This window comes from Lactuca sativa, chromosome 9 (genome assembly GCF_002870075.4).
Source record: "Lactuca sativa cultivar Salinas chromosome 9, Lsat_Salinas_v11, whole genome shotgun sequence".
In the NCBI taxonomy this organism is placed as follows: Eukaryota; Viridiplantae; Streptophyta; class Magnoliopsida; order Asterales; family Asteraceae; genus Lactuca; species Lactuca sativa.
The window spans coordinates 97220381-97237116 of record NC_056631.2 but is presented as its reverse complement, the minus strand read 5'-3'; positions in this window follow the sequence as shown (position 1 = coordinate 97237116).

The following is a 16736-nucleotide window of genomic DNA, read 5'->3' as shown; positions in this document are numbered from 1 at the left end:
ACACACATGAAATTAAATCTGATAAGCATACACATACAAATTCAGATAATATGTACACACGTACACATACATACACACAAAAAATCAGATAAACACATACACACATGAAATCTGATGAACACACACACACAAAATCATATTAACACACACACACACACATGAAATCAGATGAACACATACACACACAATTTGATGAACACACACCCTAACCAAACCAGAACCTCTCGATGAATAGATATGAAGCAGAAATCCCTAATTGAAGAACGAAGACGAAAACCATAACTGAAGAATGAAGCCATCATCAAGATCTGAACATCTGTTTTCTCATTGTCTAGATCAGAATATTTGTTTTCTCGTTACGAGATCTGAATATCTGCTTACGGATAGACCTGGCAAACGTGTCGTTTCGTGGCGGGTTTGTGTTGTTGTGGTGCAAAGTTATTCATGATTGACTTTGTAAATGTTTGACTTTTGTAAAACCCACTTGCATGTGGAGTATTAGCCTTTTGACACATGTGTTAGTGAGAGTGAGAGAGAGACATGTAAACACTTCTATATAAGTGGGTTTAGTCCACTTGTAGAAGTGTGCTTTAGAGATGTAAAAGTGAGTGTGTAAGTGTATGTTATTTATGTAGTCTAGATCTAGATCCTTTTTGTGTAACACCATACATATTCAATACATCTCTTAAACACCCAAATCACCATCTTCAATTGTGCAAGCTTTAATTCCGCATGCCAAACCATGTTTTATGTCACTATAATTGGTATCAGAGCTTGGTTTTCACGATCAACGTGACTTTTGAAGAATGATTCTCGGTTTGGCAACAGTTGTCACAGTTGGAGCAATTTTGGTGAGTCTCTCTCTATGATCTCTCTTAATTTCATTGAATTCGTGTGTTGCGTTTTTGATTTGTTATCGTTTGACTCATTGGATCAAATTTTTCTTGAAAAAACCCATTTGTTGTGATCCAATAAATTTTTCATTGATAAAAGCCCAATCCAATCACATATATGTTTGTTCGATTTGATTCACATATTCGGTTTATGTTCTAATTCGTTGTGATCAATTACATTTGATTTAGCATAGTAGATCATTATTCTTATTCAAATGATTGAGCCCAAGTCAAAAGATCTCGTTACTGTTCATCAGATCTTGAGCCCATATGTTTTCATTTCAAATCGATAATTTTGAGTCCACTTATTCTTTTTCCGTGATCTGATTTCATTTATAGTGGAGCCCAAATGTTGATTAAATCAATTTGAAACATTAACTGTGTCCGTTCTTCACCATGTGCATAAATGAATTGTACAGTCTTTGTTCATCATTCATAAGTTTGACTCGATCATTGTTGTTCGTCAAAATATTCTCATTTCCAGTTTGAGTTCAAATCGATATCTTGTAATGTTTGGAATAAGGATAGAATTTGTCTCGTTTTCGAATCAGTATCGTATTTCGATTTCTTTGAATTTCTGATTCTCTCAATGATTTAAAGTGTTGCTCGATTTTAGTTGTTTGATTTCTAAATTGAAGTCGAAATTGAAGTTTTCGTTCTTTATTCTTTTCATCGATCGATTTCAATTGTTGATTTTGAGATCTTAATTAAACTCGTGTTTTGGAGTTGACATCGTGAAATCGAACTCGGACTAGTGACTACAAAGATGAACTCATGGTGAAATTGATAGTCGAAATTCTTTTCGACTGGTGTTGAATGTTTGGAGTCAATCAATGGGTTTAAGGTGAATGAAATGCGAATGACGAAAATTTTGTGGTTGATGGTCAAACAAGATTCGCAATTGGATGATTGGGTTTGAAGGTCAAAGCGTTTTGTTCGCGTCCATGTTTCAGTATGCGAAAGTTGTTCATTCGCATCTGTTTTTGCAAGTGATTTGCGAAGATTAGTGTGCGAAGAATTTGACTGAACGTGCGAAGCGTGTCACTGTGAAACATATGAATTGAAGAAAAAGAAGTCGAATTTACAAAACTGGCCCTTAAAGTGTTGTTTGTTTGACAAGATATTTCGTACGAATTCAAAAAGGAAGAAAAGGGCCTACTATTCGCATGTTTGGAGAACAAAAGGGAAGAAGTTTCGAAAACGGCCCCTGAACCTTTGAATATTTGACACTTCGCAAATTAACTCAAGTTTTGAATGGTTGACATTTTTCACCCAAATTCGAATTTTTTTGGAGCTCGTATGAATAGGGATGCTTCGTATGATTTGAGCACTAAGGGCAGAATTGTCAAAAATGGTCCCAGAGGTTTTGAATGTTGGGCAGTTTTAACCCAAATTAGAAAAAGGACTATTTTTGCTGAAAATTGAAGAAAGTGCATTTCAGCCCCTACAGTTTGTGCAAATTGACGCTATCTACCCAGATTTGAAAAAGGGGGAGAGTTTTGCATATTTTGTTGTTTTGGGCGCAACTGGTCACTACAGAATTTTGAAATTGACAATTTCTACCCATTTTTTGAGAAATTTTTTCAAAGGCAATCCGTGAACGAAGATAAAAATTGAATATTTTTTGTATTTTCCGGATTAAAGCAGAGAGTTTTTGCCACATGTTAAGGGGGAGTTTTGACATGAAAAACTCCAAATAGAGCACGTTCTTTTTCCTTGGAGTTTTATAATCAAATTTCGATTATAAAAAGGGGGAGAAGTTTTATATGGAACTTCGAACTTGAATTTTTCATATTATGCGGATTTGAAGACCGAAGTGATCTTGAAGTTTTGAAGCCTACGAGATGATGCAATTGGAAGTTCGGAAGTGATGTATTCGAAATGGGTTTGATTTTATTGAAGATTTTTGGGTGATTATTTGGAGTTAATCATTCGTTGCTGCTCGGATTTTATGCTCTCCCATCCTAGATCCCAAATTGAAGAATCGTGGAAGAATTGAAGATTGAAGTTCGTTTCAACATGTGTCACCTTTGAGGCTTGAACCGCATAGTTGCTCGACTTTGGAAGAATTGAAGTGGGTCATTCATTCCTAACTTTGAGTGGGAGAATGTTGGGGTGCAAAGTTATTCATGATTGACTTTGTAAATGTTTGACTTTTGTAAAACCCACTTGCATGTGGAGCACTAGCCTTTTGACACAAGTGTTAGTGAGAGTGAGAGAGAGATGTAAACACTTATATATAAGTGGGTTTAGTCCACTTGTAGAACTGTGCTTGAGAGATGTAAAAGTGAGTGTGTAAGTGTGTGTTATTTATGTAGTCTAGATCTAGATCCTTTTTGTGTAAGAACATACATATTCAATACATCTCTTAAACACCCAAATCACCATGTTCAATTGTGCAAGCTTTAATTCCGCATGCCAAACCATGTTTTATGTCACTACAATCTTTTTCATCACAAAATTTCTTAACACGATGCACACACGAAAACACATGTCCTTGAGATCACTTAATAAAACCAATCGTGATTTAGACATGTCATCAATCTGTGTTAATGATCTTATTTCATGAGTCCGTGAAGTAAGTAAAACCCAAAATTCTCACACATTAAGGAATTAACGGGGAACCATGTTCCAGATTCTTACGAAACATTTTTTTTTGTACCCGGTATTTCATATACTCCAAATCATATTCATTCGCATGAGTGGTCCTGATCAAATGCTCGAAGCCCATGATGTTTATTTCCCAACAGGATCCAGTACATATTTTTTTATGAATATGATTTCCTTGTGAGTATATATCTTAATCCGTTGTCACTTTTCAAAATGTTCCAAAACAAACTTGTCCCTGATCACAATGATCAAACAAGTAATTTTGATTACAATTACTCACCTTATATTTAGGTTGATATGTAATGAAATTCGCATAACCACCAAGTCAAGCCTATAAAAGAAGCGCTTCGATACTTCTCTACAAGTAGTCGATTGTATATCACAGGAACATACGAAAGTAGTTGATTACCTCTCTTGGTAATTAACGAAGTAACATTTGCCTGGGGTTTTACTGCTTCGTGTCAATAAAATTTGACATCACAGAATCCTAAATTTTTCTTAAAATTGCTTCTTATCTCATTTGTTTGACTCACATGTACTCACGAAATCCTTGAGGTTCTAAGTACTACCAACTTAGGTTGATGATTTCAAAAGTATGGCATATGACTTCGTTTAACATCCCATAAATGAAAGAGCCTAACCTCAAAAGCGAAGGGTTCATTTTTGACAACTGATATTGCGAAGGGTTTAAAGTAACCATTGGCCCTTGTTCTAAGGCATTTAATAGGGCATGATCATTACAACGGCGCGTAATTACGAGTTTTTAGGAACACGTAACCTAGTCTATAATTCTTAAACGGTTCAATTTTGGGGAAATATATAAAAAGGGAATTTTTCACTGTAATCTTTACGCGATTCATAATTCTCAGACGAACAAAATCCCTAGAATTTTTCTCTTAAGATATTCCCAAGTTTTGAAAAATGGCAGCCAATCAATCCAACACTAAAGAAATTGTCTCACAACCTCTGATGAAAATCCAAAGTACCAATTATCAGGTTGATGCTATTGTGTCAACATATCCAGAGGAGTTGAAGATGTTGATTGTTGCTCTGAAAAGATCACCTTTAGCCACGGCGATGTTTAATTCTTTTTCTGTTCCGATGACCTGGTTATCAATGGCGGCTTCCACAGCTTCATACAACAAAGAAACAGACATCATCACTTTCAAATTGGTGAATGATAAAAGAATTCGATTGACAAAGTCGATGTTCATCAGCTTCTTGGAGATTCCTAACTCAATCCCATTCTTCAAACCTCACAATGCATAGATTGTTCACATGTTCAATGAGATGAGGCATCAACCACCATTGGAAAAAATCAGTGATTTCAGAAAGTCAGGCCTGCCATGTATGTGTAATTTTCTCTTTGGAATTTTCCTCAGATGCTTAACAGGACGGAGTGTAGGTCTTGACAGAGGCAGGATGGAAGTGTATGCGATGGTAATGGGGTTATACTATGATCTTAGTGTGGATTATGGGACTCAATTATGGAAGGAATTCATTAAAAGTCTTGAATATACAACTGTTGGAAAGGGGATTTCATGTGCTCGTTATTGGAGCTTAATTCTTCAACAAGTCTATGAAAAAGTCAGAATTCAAGTTCCTGAAGGTGCAGAGGTTGCAGAGTTTACCAAGTACCAATGTCCTAAGGTGGTGGAGGATGATGAAAACATTTTTACAAAAATTACGAGAATTCCTGATACAATGCTTCGCAAGGTACATTCTTCGCATAAAGTGCTCATCAGATATATGAAGACTATCGATCCAGATGTTCAAACTGGAGTTTTATTGAATATTGAAGGTGAGTCTTCCAAGCAAGCAAAGAAGTCGAAGACTGAGGAACAAACAAAGACTGAATTACCTAAGTCTTCAGTAGGGGAAGATGTTCAGACGGTGGTTGGATCTGAGAAGCCTGCGAAGGAGATTATTCCTTCAAAATCAGGAGTTTTAAAGAAGCTTCGCAAATTGTCTCACAATCGGACTTCTTCTGATGATTCTCCAACAATTCGCAAAACACAAGTCAGTAGTAAGGGAATTGTTATCAGAGAAATTCCTGCACCTACTTCTCCAATGTCCAAGAAAAGGCGGGCCCATGATGTTGCGAAGCACATTACTGGGAAATTGTATAAGAAGAGGAGACTTGTTGTTAGAGATGGCTCTTCAGAAGATGAAGTTGTTCCTAAAACTTCGATTGTTTCGACTTCACCGATGGTAACTACTTCCATTATCTCTTCAACTATCACTTCGCATGTTTCTACCATAACTACAGTTCCACTCGAAGTAGTCTCTACTGAATCATTTAATGAGGATGTACCTACTTCTGATACGGTTGTCAACGTATCTGATACGGGGGCACCTATCACGAGTGTCGACACATCATTACCTATTGTTTTATCCACTTCGTTACCTATTTCATTTGAAAGCTTAAACACTTCGTTACCACCATTTCCCATTACAAACCCATGTGTTACCACTTCACCCATTTTTTATCTTGTTTTGAAACATCCTTTCACAACTTTATTTCCATCTCAATCCCCTGAGGATCCACAACCAATAACTTCTCAAGCTCATTCCGATGATGAAACAGAAGGATGTGGTTTCGGAGGAACATTTGAAGAATTACACTTTGATTCAGAGGAGGAGGAGATACCTGACCACATGCTTATGTCGGGTAAACAATTCAAAATCTTGAATCGCAAATTAAATACCATCCTTCAGTCACAAGCTGACTCCGGTGCGAATCATTCGCTTTCTGGTATGGAGGTTGATGCGATGATCAAAGCAGCTGAAAGAAGATTGCTTGAGAAGATTGATGGCAATGATAAAAACAATGAGATCCAGCTTAAAGCTCAAGGGAAAATTTTTGACGGTGCCTTACAAGAACTGAAAAATGTTGCAAAAGAACGACATGTTCTCTTTGTCCAAGATGTCAAGAAAGTAAGGGAGGATGTAAACTTGAAAGTCGAAGAATTGAAGCAAGAGATGGAAAAAGAGCTTCAACATCTAACTTCGCAAAATTTGATAGTGCAAGAACATGTTGATATTGTGGTAGATGCACTTACAAAGATTGTTAAAGACTTTCAAGCAACTGCGCCAACTATCGAAGCCAAGAGCAAACATGACAAGGAGCAGTTCGCTAAGCTCATTGAGTTGTTAGCTGAACTTAAAGCTATTGTGTCCAAGCCAACTTCGTAAACAATTTTAACTCCTAAATTTCTTACGTTGAAAGTGATGGGTTTTTGAGCATTCTAACACTTCCTAAGTGTACATGAAACCCTAATAACCTTGGATCTATGTTTGTCTAATTATCATGCAAAGTTGAATTCCAAGGTTATATTCCTATCTAGTATACACGGGGAACAATTTTTAAATTGAATGAAAGATAGAATAACTTACCTTGTTGTTGCTTATGTTCCTTGAAACCTTGTGAGCCTAGCACCCCAAGTGTGATGCCTCAAATGCTTCACACAACACTAAATGCTCTTGGAAAGAGTTTTGAGAGAATACACACTTCTTAAAATCGGCCTAGCCCTCTTGTTTCATAAGTGTAGCTGATTTTGGTGGAGTATGAGACTCTTATATAGTGTTGACACATCTAGGGTTACACCATGTAAACCCTAATGTGTCATGACTCTTCATTTCCATGACCCATGGGTTTTTAACTCCCATAGAGCATCCTATGGGTGGAACCCAACTTGATAATCCATGGAGCCTCTTAGCCCACTATACAAGATATGGATGATTTACATAATCAACCCATATATTTAATTAGTTATCCTTTGATCACTTAATGAATTCTAAATTAATTCTTGACCAAACTAATTAAATAATATTATTAATATATTAGAACTTATAATATATTAATAATCTCCAAGTGTTATTTCTCATTTAGTCTATCCAATTGCATGGTGCCATGCAACCCAAATGGGCCATGCCAGGTCGGGTCAAGTACTTATCAGAAATAGTTATGGACTTAGACACCTTATCCAACAGTCTCCCACTTGGATAAGTCTAATAACTATAACTCTAGTACTTCAGGAACCGACCGGCAATCGTAGCTCTTTCAAGGTCTCTTGGAAGTGAGAAGATCATGATACGCCATTTAAGATAAGTGATCATATAATCCTCTATTCTAGATATCATCCGGACAAATACATGGAACAATGTCTTACTTATTGTCCAGTAGTTTGTTTCCCGATTTCCGATTTGTTTGACAAAGAACTTAATTGAACACATTAACTTAGTTCTGACCGGGCCCGGTACATAGGTCAAAACAAAATCATCGAGGGGCCCAGATATCAGCTTCAAATCCAAGAAGGAACAGATAAACTTCAACTCATATGTTTATTCTACCACCCATTGAATTACACACAAAAGCACGTTTTATAACATCGAGTTACCAATGTGTTTTCGTACAATCAATGCATAATCAACTCGTAAGTAACAAATCATATCTCTAGGTTTGAAGACTTATATGATATTACCGTCTCACGATCACTCGAGATAAATTCCATGAAGTGATTCCAGTGAGCGTGGGTTGAGTCCAATGCTCGAAACTTATGAGCACTCATGATTGTTGTAGCCATGTCCAACACCTTAGACCTCTGCAACCAATCATGACATTCTTGATTCATACCTACTTCCGACATATGACCGACTGTGGAGGTTTGAATAATATACCAAAAATTATTATTTTGGAAGTCAAAACATGCAAACGAAATATAGTAAACGATTGACAAGAGATAGCAACACTTTACTCATAAATAAAACACCTTTTATTCATCATCTAATGTCAATTACACTTTACAAATTTCGAGGTTATCTAACTACTAAATCTAATATCATCCATCAGCCCTATGCTCCGAGCATGTTGGAGATGCTTAACCCGAGTCAGTCCCTTCGTGAGGGAATCTGCTGGATTCTCATCCGATGATACCCTCTTTGCCACGAGGAGTCCTTCTTCTATTCGATGTCTGATAAAATGGTATTTTCTGTCGATGTGCTGGATCTCCCGTGATCCCTTGGTTCCTTGGCTAAGGCAACAGCGCTTTCACTATCACAGAAAATTTCCATTGGCTCTTTTATAGCTGGTACAACTCCAAGGTCTCCGATGAAGTGCTTCAGCCATATTGCCTCCTTTGCTGCCTCGTTATCTGCAATATACTCTAGTTCACAAGTTGAATCAGCCACTGCCTCTTGCTTGGAACTCTTCTAAGAAATTTCTCCTCCGTTTAGGGTAAAGACCCATCCAGACTGACAGCGGAAATTATCCCTATCAGTCTGAAAGCTAGCATCACTATACCCTACAACCCTCAAGTCATCACTCCCACCAAGGGTAAGGACCCAGTCCTTAGTCCTCCGTAGGTACTTGAGGATATTCTTTACCGCAGTCCAGTATGCCTTGTCAGGGTTCCCATGATACCTGCTAACCATGCTCAGGGCAAAAGCTACATCAGGTCGAGTACACGTCATAGCATACATGTTCGATCCTACAGCCGAAGCATAAGGTATTCGACTCATTTATGCTATCTCAGCCTCAGTGCTAGGGCTTTGTGTCTTACTCAATCTGGCGTTACTCTGGATGGGTAATTCTCCTTTCTTGGAGTCCTGCATGCTGAATCTCTTCAGCACCTTATCCAAGTAGGTACTCTGACTAAGTCCAATTAGTCTTTTACTCCGGTCTCTCAAGATCCTTATCCCTAGAATATAGGCAGCTTCTCCTAGGTCCTTCATAGGGAAACACTTCCCAAGCCAGGATTTAACTTCCTGTAGAGTTGGGATGTCATTTCCTATGAGTAGTATGTCATCCACATACAATACCAAAAAGCTAACTATACTCCCACTAGCCTTGACATATACACAAGATTCATCTTCACTCCTAGAAAAGCTAAATTCCTTGACTTTCTCATCAAAGCAAAGATTCCATCTGCGAGGTGCTTGCTTTAACCCATAAATGGATTTTTCAAGCTTACATACTCTATTAGGGTACTCCGTACTGACAAAACCTTCTGGCTGACTCATGTAGACATCCTCAGCCAACTTCATAATCATGAAATGCAGCTATGGCTAACAGAACCCTTATACACTTAATCTTGGCCACTGGAGAAAAAGTCTCATCATAATCAACTCCTGGAGTTTGTGAGAAACCCTTTGCAACCAGTCGTGCCTTATAAGTGTGTACTTTACCATCCATGTCGGTCTTCTTCTTGAATATCCATTTGCACCCTACTGTCTTACGTCCTGGTACATTCTCAACCAAGTTCCAAACTTGATTGTCATACATGGATTGTATCTCGCTGTCCATTGCCTCTTTCCACTTGGCTGACTCAGGGCCTGCCATGGCTTCCGCGTAACTGTTAGGTTCATCCAGACCTATCAGTGTCTCATCACTGATAAGTGTATCACCTTCTGCAGTAATATGGAATCCATAGTAATGCTCAGGTGCATTCCTAACCCTTGTGGAACGCCTCAGAGGTACAGACTTGTCAATTGGCTCAACAGGAGTTTCCTCCTCAAGTTGAGTGCTAGGGTTTGAAGTTCCTTCACCACTTGACTCTTGAATTTCTTCAAGATCAACTTGCCTCCCACTGTTTCCTTGGCTTATGAACTCTCTCTCTCTCTCTCTCTCTCTCTCTCTAAAGAAATCCCTCCTAGCTACAAAGACCACATTTTCACTAAGTCTGTAAAAGAGGTAACCAGAGGATTGTTGTGGGTAGCCGATGAAAATACACCTCTCGCTTCGAGGTTCGAGCTTATCATGAGTCTCGCGTCTCACGAATGCCTCGCAACCCCAAATCTTGATGTGGTCTAATTTGGGTACTTTACCAGTCCACATCTCATGAGGAGTTTTGGCAACTTTCTTTGTAGGGACTAGATTAAGGATATGGGTGGCAGTCTCTAAGGCATACCCCCAGAATGAGATTGGTAGCGAATCTCGACTCATCATGGAACGAACCATATCCAACAAGGTTCGATTACGCCTCTCAGCCACACCATTCAACTGCGATGTCCTGGGAGGTGTCAATTGTCAGACAATCCCACATTCCCTAAGATAGTCGAGGAACTCTGAACTAAGATACTCACCACCTCGATCGAATCGAAGCATCTTAATGTTCCTGCCCAATTGATTCTCGACTTCCTGTTTAAATTCCTTAAACTTTTCAAAAGTCTCTGACTTATGCTTGATTAAGTAGACATATCCATATCTACTGTAATCATCAGTAAAAGTCAAATAATAATGATTAGCATCCCTTGTGGGATGTTTGAAGGGCCCACACACATCCGTGTGTACAAGATCCAACAAACCTTCACCCCTCTCACAAGAACCTATGAAGGGTGACTTTGTCATTTTTCCAAGTAAGCATGATTCGCAACTATCATCAAACTTTAGGTCAAATGACTCCAAGACTCCATACTTTTGGAGTTGGCCTATGCCTTTCGTGCTTATATGTCCAAGACGACAATGCCATAATGATGTTTTATCCAAGTTATTATTAACAGAATCAATACACAATACATTATTTCCTAAGTTATCAACCACGGATACTGTTTCATACACACCATCACAAGGTAATGCTTTAAAATAAAGAACATTATTAAAGAAAGCATTAATCGAACCAACTTCATTATCAAATGAAAAGGTGAAACCTTGTTTATACAATGCATGAAAGGAAATAATATTTCTTGCCATTTCTGGCGAATAACAACACTTATTCAAATCTAAACTAAACCCACTACTTAGCAATAAATTATAAACTCCAATCTTGGTGACAGGTAAAGCTTTCTTATTCCCCATGATTAAGTTTATTCTTCCTTACTCCACATTCTCACTTCTTCTTAGTCCCTGCAAATCAGAACATATATGAATACCACAACCGGTATTAAGGACCCAAGAGTTAGAATGGGGTGAGTTATTAGATAAGATAGTTTAAATACCTACATGGTTGGGTTTAACTTTCCCATCCTTCACATCTTGCTGGTATTTTGGGCAGTTTCGCTTCCAATGTGATTTTTCATGGCAATAGAAGCATTCAGCCTCTTTTGGGTCAGAAGAAGGAGTGATGAAACCTTTCTTGGTTCCACTTGAAGAACGACCATCAAGGGTCCTAGCCTCGTCCTTTCCCGATTGCCAAGACAGGGGTGGAGTTGGTAGGAGTAGGAGTAGTAACGACCGCCTTACCCATAAGACCACTTTATGCAGTCTTTAAGAGTCCTTGAAGTTTGCTGAGAGTGACCTCTTCCTTGTTCATGTGGTATGTCATGCGGAATTGATCATAACATGAAGGTAAGGAGTGCAAAATGATATCTATTGCAAGCTCCTCGGGGAAGTTCACATTAAGCTTCAGCAAACGGTCCACAAATCTTTGCATTTTTTGCATGTGTCCTGTGATGGGTTCACCATCCTTCATTCGGGTTGTTATCATGGAGGAGATGATTTCATACCTCTCTTGTCTTGCACTTTGATGGTATCTTTCCATCAAATCTTGGTGCATTTCAAAAGGGTAGAAGTCCTCATAGGACTTTTGGAGTTCCGCTGTCATCGTGGCCATCATGATGCATGCCATTTTGGTAGTATCCCTTTCATGTGCCTGAAAGTCAGCGATCTCCTGGGGAGTTGCAGTGGTCTCATCAATCTCCTTAAGCTCCTTGTCGAGGACATATTCTTTGTCCTCGTAGCGGGTAATCATCCTTATGTTTCTGATCCACTCATTGAAGTTGGATCCATCAAAAGTTACTTTCCCACACAAGTTCATAAGGGTAAAGGAGCCATTAGGATTAGAGCCAGAAGCAGCATTGTTTGAAGACATCTGAAGGAAGAGGACAAGATTAGTTTAGATATTAAGACAGTCCTTAATAAAACACCCAAATATAATATTAAGGCTAGGATCCAATCACAATATATTATAACTTAGAAGACGTATGCCGTAATCCAAGCTATAACATATTTAAAAAGGTAGGTGAATGACGATTCACCAATTTCCACCACGAAAACCGAAATATTAAATATTAGGTTTTTGATTGGTTCTTAGAAATTCCTAGATTCTTTTGAGATTCAATGAACTTTTCAAAGGCATGTTTCAATCTTGAGTGTGCCCTCCAAGTTTTGTGACTCGGATACCGAGGATCACAAAACGAGGTGTGAAGTAACCATGCAAATCACTTGGTACCCTTAAAGTTTATCACTCAATCGATGTGCCGGTAAACCACACACACTCCACCGATACTATGATAAACCTTAACTCACCCTTTACCTACCTTGTTAAGTCCAAGTTAGTGTGGCGGTTAACCACACACGCTCCACCAACGACTTAAACAAAGTGTAAAGTGTAATTTCATGGATTAGCACCTTATTCACATTTTTCCTAAATTAACTAAGATTGGGAATTTAATAAAAGCATTTAGTTACTTTATAATATTCATCATACTTTTAATGAGAATTTATAAGTCCTTGTCCTACCCGTTTGGCTAACGACCCTCCACCAGTCAAGCAAGCGGTGGGTGAGAGTGGACACCCATTAAGTTGCCATTTTATAGGCAACAACCTTATACCCACCTTATAGACCGGCTTCGTGAATGAGGCGTACTAGCGGTAAGACGACTTTGATCTTATACATATATATTATTATTAACTTATAATATTATAAGTATAAGGGTAGAATTTTAACTTTTAAAATTCTAAGGGTTGGAAATAAAGTTTTAATAAGACTTTACTTGTTCCAAAACTTGAGGGCAAGTTTTGTAAACTTTCAAAACTTTTCATTTCTTGTAACTTATGAGTTTATTAGGGTATTAAAAATGAAGACTCTTCATTTTTATAACCCATTTGTTCTTTTAATGGTTTTAAAGCAAAGTGACTTTTGGTTTTCCATAACTTGAGGACAAGTTATGGACTCCATTAAAACACATAATGATCAAGAATTTATCTACCACATAGGTTACAAACAATTCCTATGATCATCTAAACATCATAAGATCAAGAACATGAACATAAACACTTTCATGAATCAAAATTACACTTAAAACTTTGTAATTTTTATAACTTGCTGTTGTAAATGGATTAGCAAAGACATTACACCATCTAAAACAAGTTTTCAAGTACCAAAACAGTTTAGGGTAATGTTTCTAGTCCATTTCCAACAACTAAAGTCGAAAATCTGCATTCTGAGGCTCCTACTCGCCGAGTGCACGAACCTACTCGGCGAGTAGGATGAAGATACACAGGAACTCGGCGAGTTCATCAGGCAGATTGCACAAAATCGACTTTTTTCAACAATTTAGCACAAATAACAAAAAAACCAGCCTAGGCTCTGATACCACTGATGGGTTTTTGAGCATTCTAACACTTCCTAAGTGTACATGCAACCCTATTAACCTTGGATCTATGTTTGTCTAATTATCATGCAACTTGAATTCCATGGTTATATTCCTATCTAGCATGCACGGGGAACAATTTTTAACTTGAATGAAAGATAGAATAACTTACCTTGTTGTTGTTTATGTTCCTTGAAACCTTGTGAGCCTAGCACCCCAAGTGTGATGCCTCAAATGCTTCACACAACACCAAATGCTCTTGGAAAGACTTTTGAGAGAATACACACTTCTTAAAATCGGCCTAGCCCTCTTGTTTCATATGTGTAGCCAATTTTGGTGGAGTATGAGACTCTTATATAGTGTTGACACATCTAGGGTTACACCATGTAAACCCTAACGTGTCATGACTCTTCATTTCCATGACCCATGGGTTTGTAACTCCCATGGAGCATCCATGGAGCATCCTATGGGTGGAACCCAACTTGATAATCCATGGAGCCACTTAGCCCACTATACAAGATATGGATGATTTACATAGTCAACCCATATATTTAATTAGTTATCCTTTGATCACTTAATTAATTCTAAATTAATTCTTAACCAAACTAATTAAATAATATTATTAATATATTAGAACTTATAATATATTAATAATCTCCAAGTGTTATTTCTCGTTTAGTCTATCCAATTGCATGGTGCCATGCAACCCAAATGGACCATGCCGGGTCGGGTCAAGTACTTACCAGAAATAGTCATGGACTTAGACACCTTATTCAACAGAAAGTCACTTCGTTGGAGCAAGAAATTCAAATGGCTTTGGCTCCCATAACGAATTTTACTTCGCTTTTTCCTAAGAATGCCCCACCTGCTTTCACAGGGGTGCAAGGGGGAGAAGTAAAAGGAAGTAAAGGGGAGGATGCGAAAGTTGCTGGGAAAGTGTATTCAACTCAACTGAAAACAACATTACCTGTGAATACCAGCTCTATTCCTTCAACAGTTGTAACATCAAAACCAATTACAAAAGTAATTCCTAAAGGAATTAAAATTGGTTCGACGGATAAAGGAAGCTCTAGTGCAAAGACTGACGCTTTAAATGTCAGGAAAGGAAAGGGTATTGCTTATGAAAAGTCGAAGGAGGAGAAGAAAGCTGAAATTGAGAAACAGAGACATATTCAAAGCATACTGAGGCTAAGAGAAAATGATCCACCAACAATGAACAAAGGAGATCCTGCGAAGTTATACTCATTTGAATCAATTGAATCCAGAGTGTTGGGGAATCATACAGGGCCGGTCTAATGGTTTTTCATGCCCCGGGCAAAATAGCATAACAATGCCCTATTTTAATGGTGTTGATCTACTTCGAACCTTTAAGAGAAATATAAATTAGAAAGCTAACAATGTAACAAAACCTTTTATTTTAAGGCTCATATGTACACAAACTAACATATACAAACTTAGCTTAAAACACTGTCCTATCGCATTCTTGAAGCAACAATACAAGTTATTCTATCTCACACTTGCAAAAAATAACATTAAGTGCTAAAAATTGTCACCTTTCAGTCTCTCTTATGTCTTTGTACATCATAAATGACTTCAACTTTGAAACACTCTTTTATGAGGATGGTACAATAACAAATACAATCAACATAATCTTATATACAAACAAACATTTGGAAACATATACATCATTGCAAAAGCAACACAGAAACAGGGAACTCAAGACAATTAAACCAAAAGCAAACAGAAAACAATCGCATCCATAGAAGATATCACCCACAAGGAAGAACTAAAAACAATCAAACATGTAAACAACATAAAGAAAACCCCCAACAATAGACATATCCAATATAGCAACTTGTGAACACAACAACAAAAGTTAACAAACTTTGATACAACAGAACCAATAAACTTTGTCTTTGCTGAAACACCAATAATGACATCCTACTTTTTGAGTATTACCAGGAATAACCATTAACCAATTTGTAAACAACCCATAGATACTAGGAGTAACAACTAACTTGTAACTTCACCGTGTCAATGTATAAATCTAAATACCACCAAACTTAAAAACAAAGCATCATGACACCTCCAAGTGCAAAATACCCCATGTGAAAATTCATTTTCAATAATTAACAACCAAAACAGAAGTGGTCTGAAAACTAAAAAGTGGTGTTCAAAACAAACCAAAAATTAGAAGTTAGATGCCTTGTAGAAATTATTAACAGGGCAACAATTCATAAAAATTAGTAATTAGAAATTATATACCTTAGAGAGATTGTGAATCAGATGCTAACTCGTCTTTCACTCCTCTAGAAAATTAAAAAACGCAAAGGATATCAGAGAAAGAGATGCTGAGATGAGAATTTTGATTTTGAACTATACGAAACTAATGATAAAATCATGAAAATAGAGCTAATGTTAAAAAAAATAGATTGATGTCTGTAATGTCAATCGATGGGGGGGGGGGGGGGGGTGGGGGGGGAGGAGAAACGACATAATCATCAATTTGTTTCCAACAAAAGGATTTTTCTGATTTCTCTCCCCTAGGTCTCGACTCCTCGTCTTTTGTCAGACGCCATTATCAGTGATATATCCCCATCGTAATTTTTTTGTTAGCCGCCTAACGTCTTTTCCTTTCCTGCTGCAAGAGACATTTGGGATCCAAGAAAATCAAATTTGGGCAGAAATTTTATATATATTTATTGATATTATTTGGCCTGAATTTATGCCCCCTCAATATTGATGCCCTGGGCCATAGCCCAAGCCGCCCAGGTACCTGGGCCGGCCCTGGAATCATATGTATGCTTTTGAGAAAAAGCCAAGGAAAAGTTATGCCACTTCGAACTCAGACATGTGCCAACTAGACTTCCCAATCAATAAAATGATGTTTATTACTGCTCAATACAAGGTCAGTGAAAGATT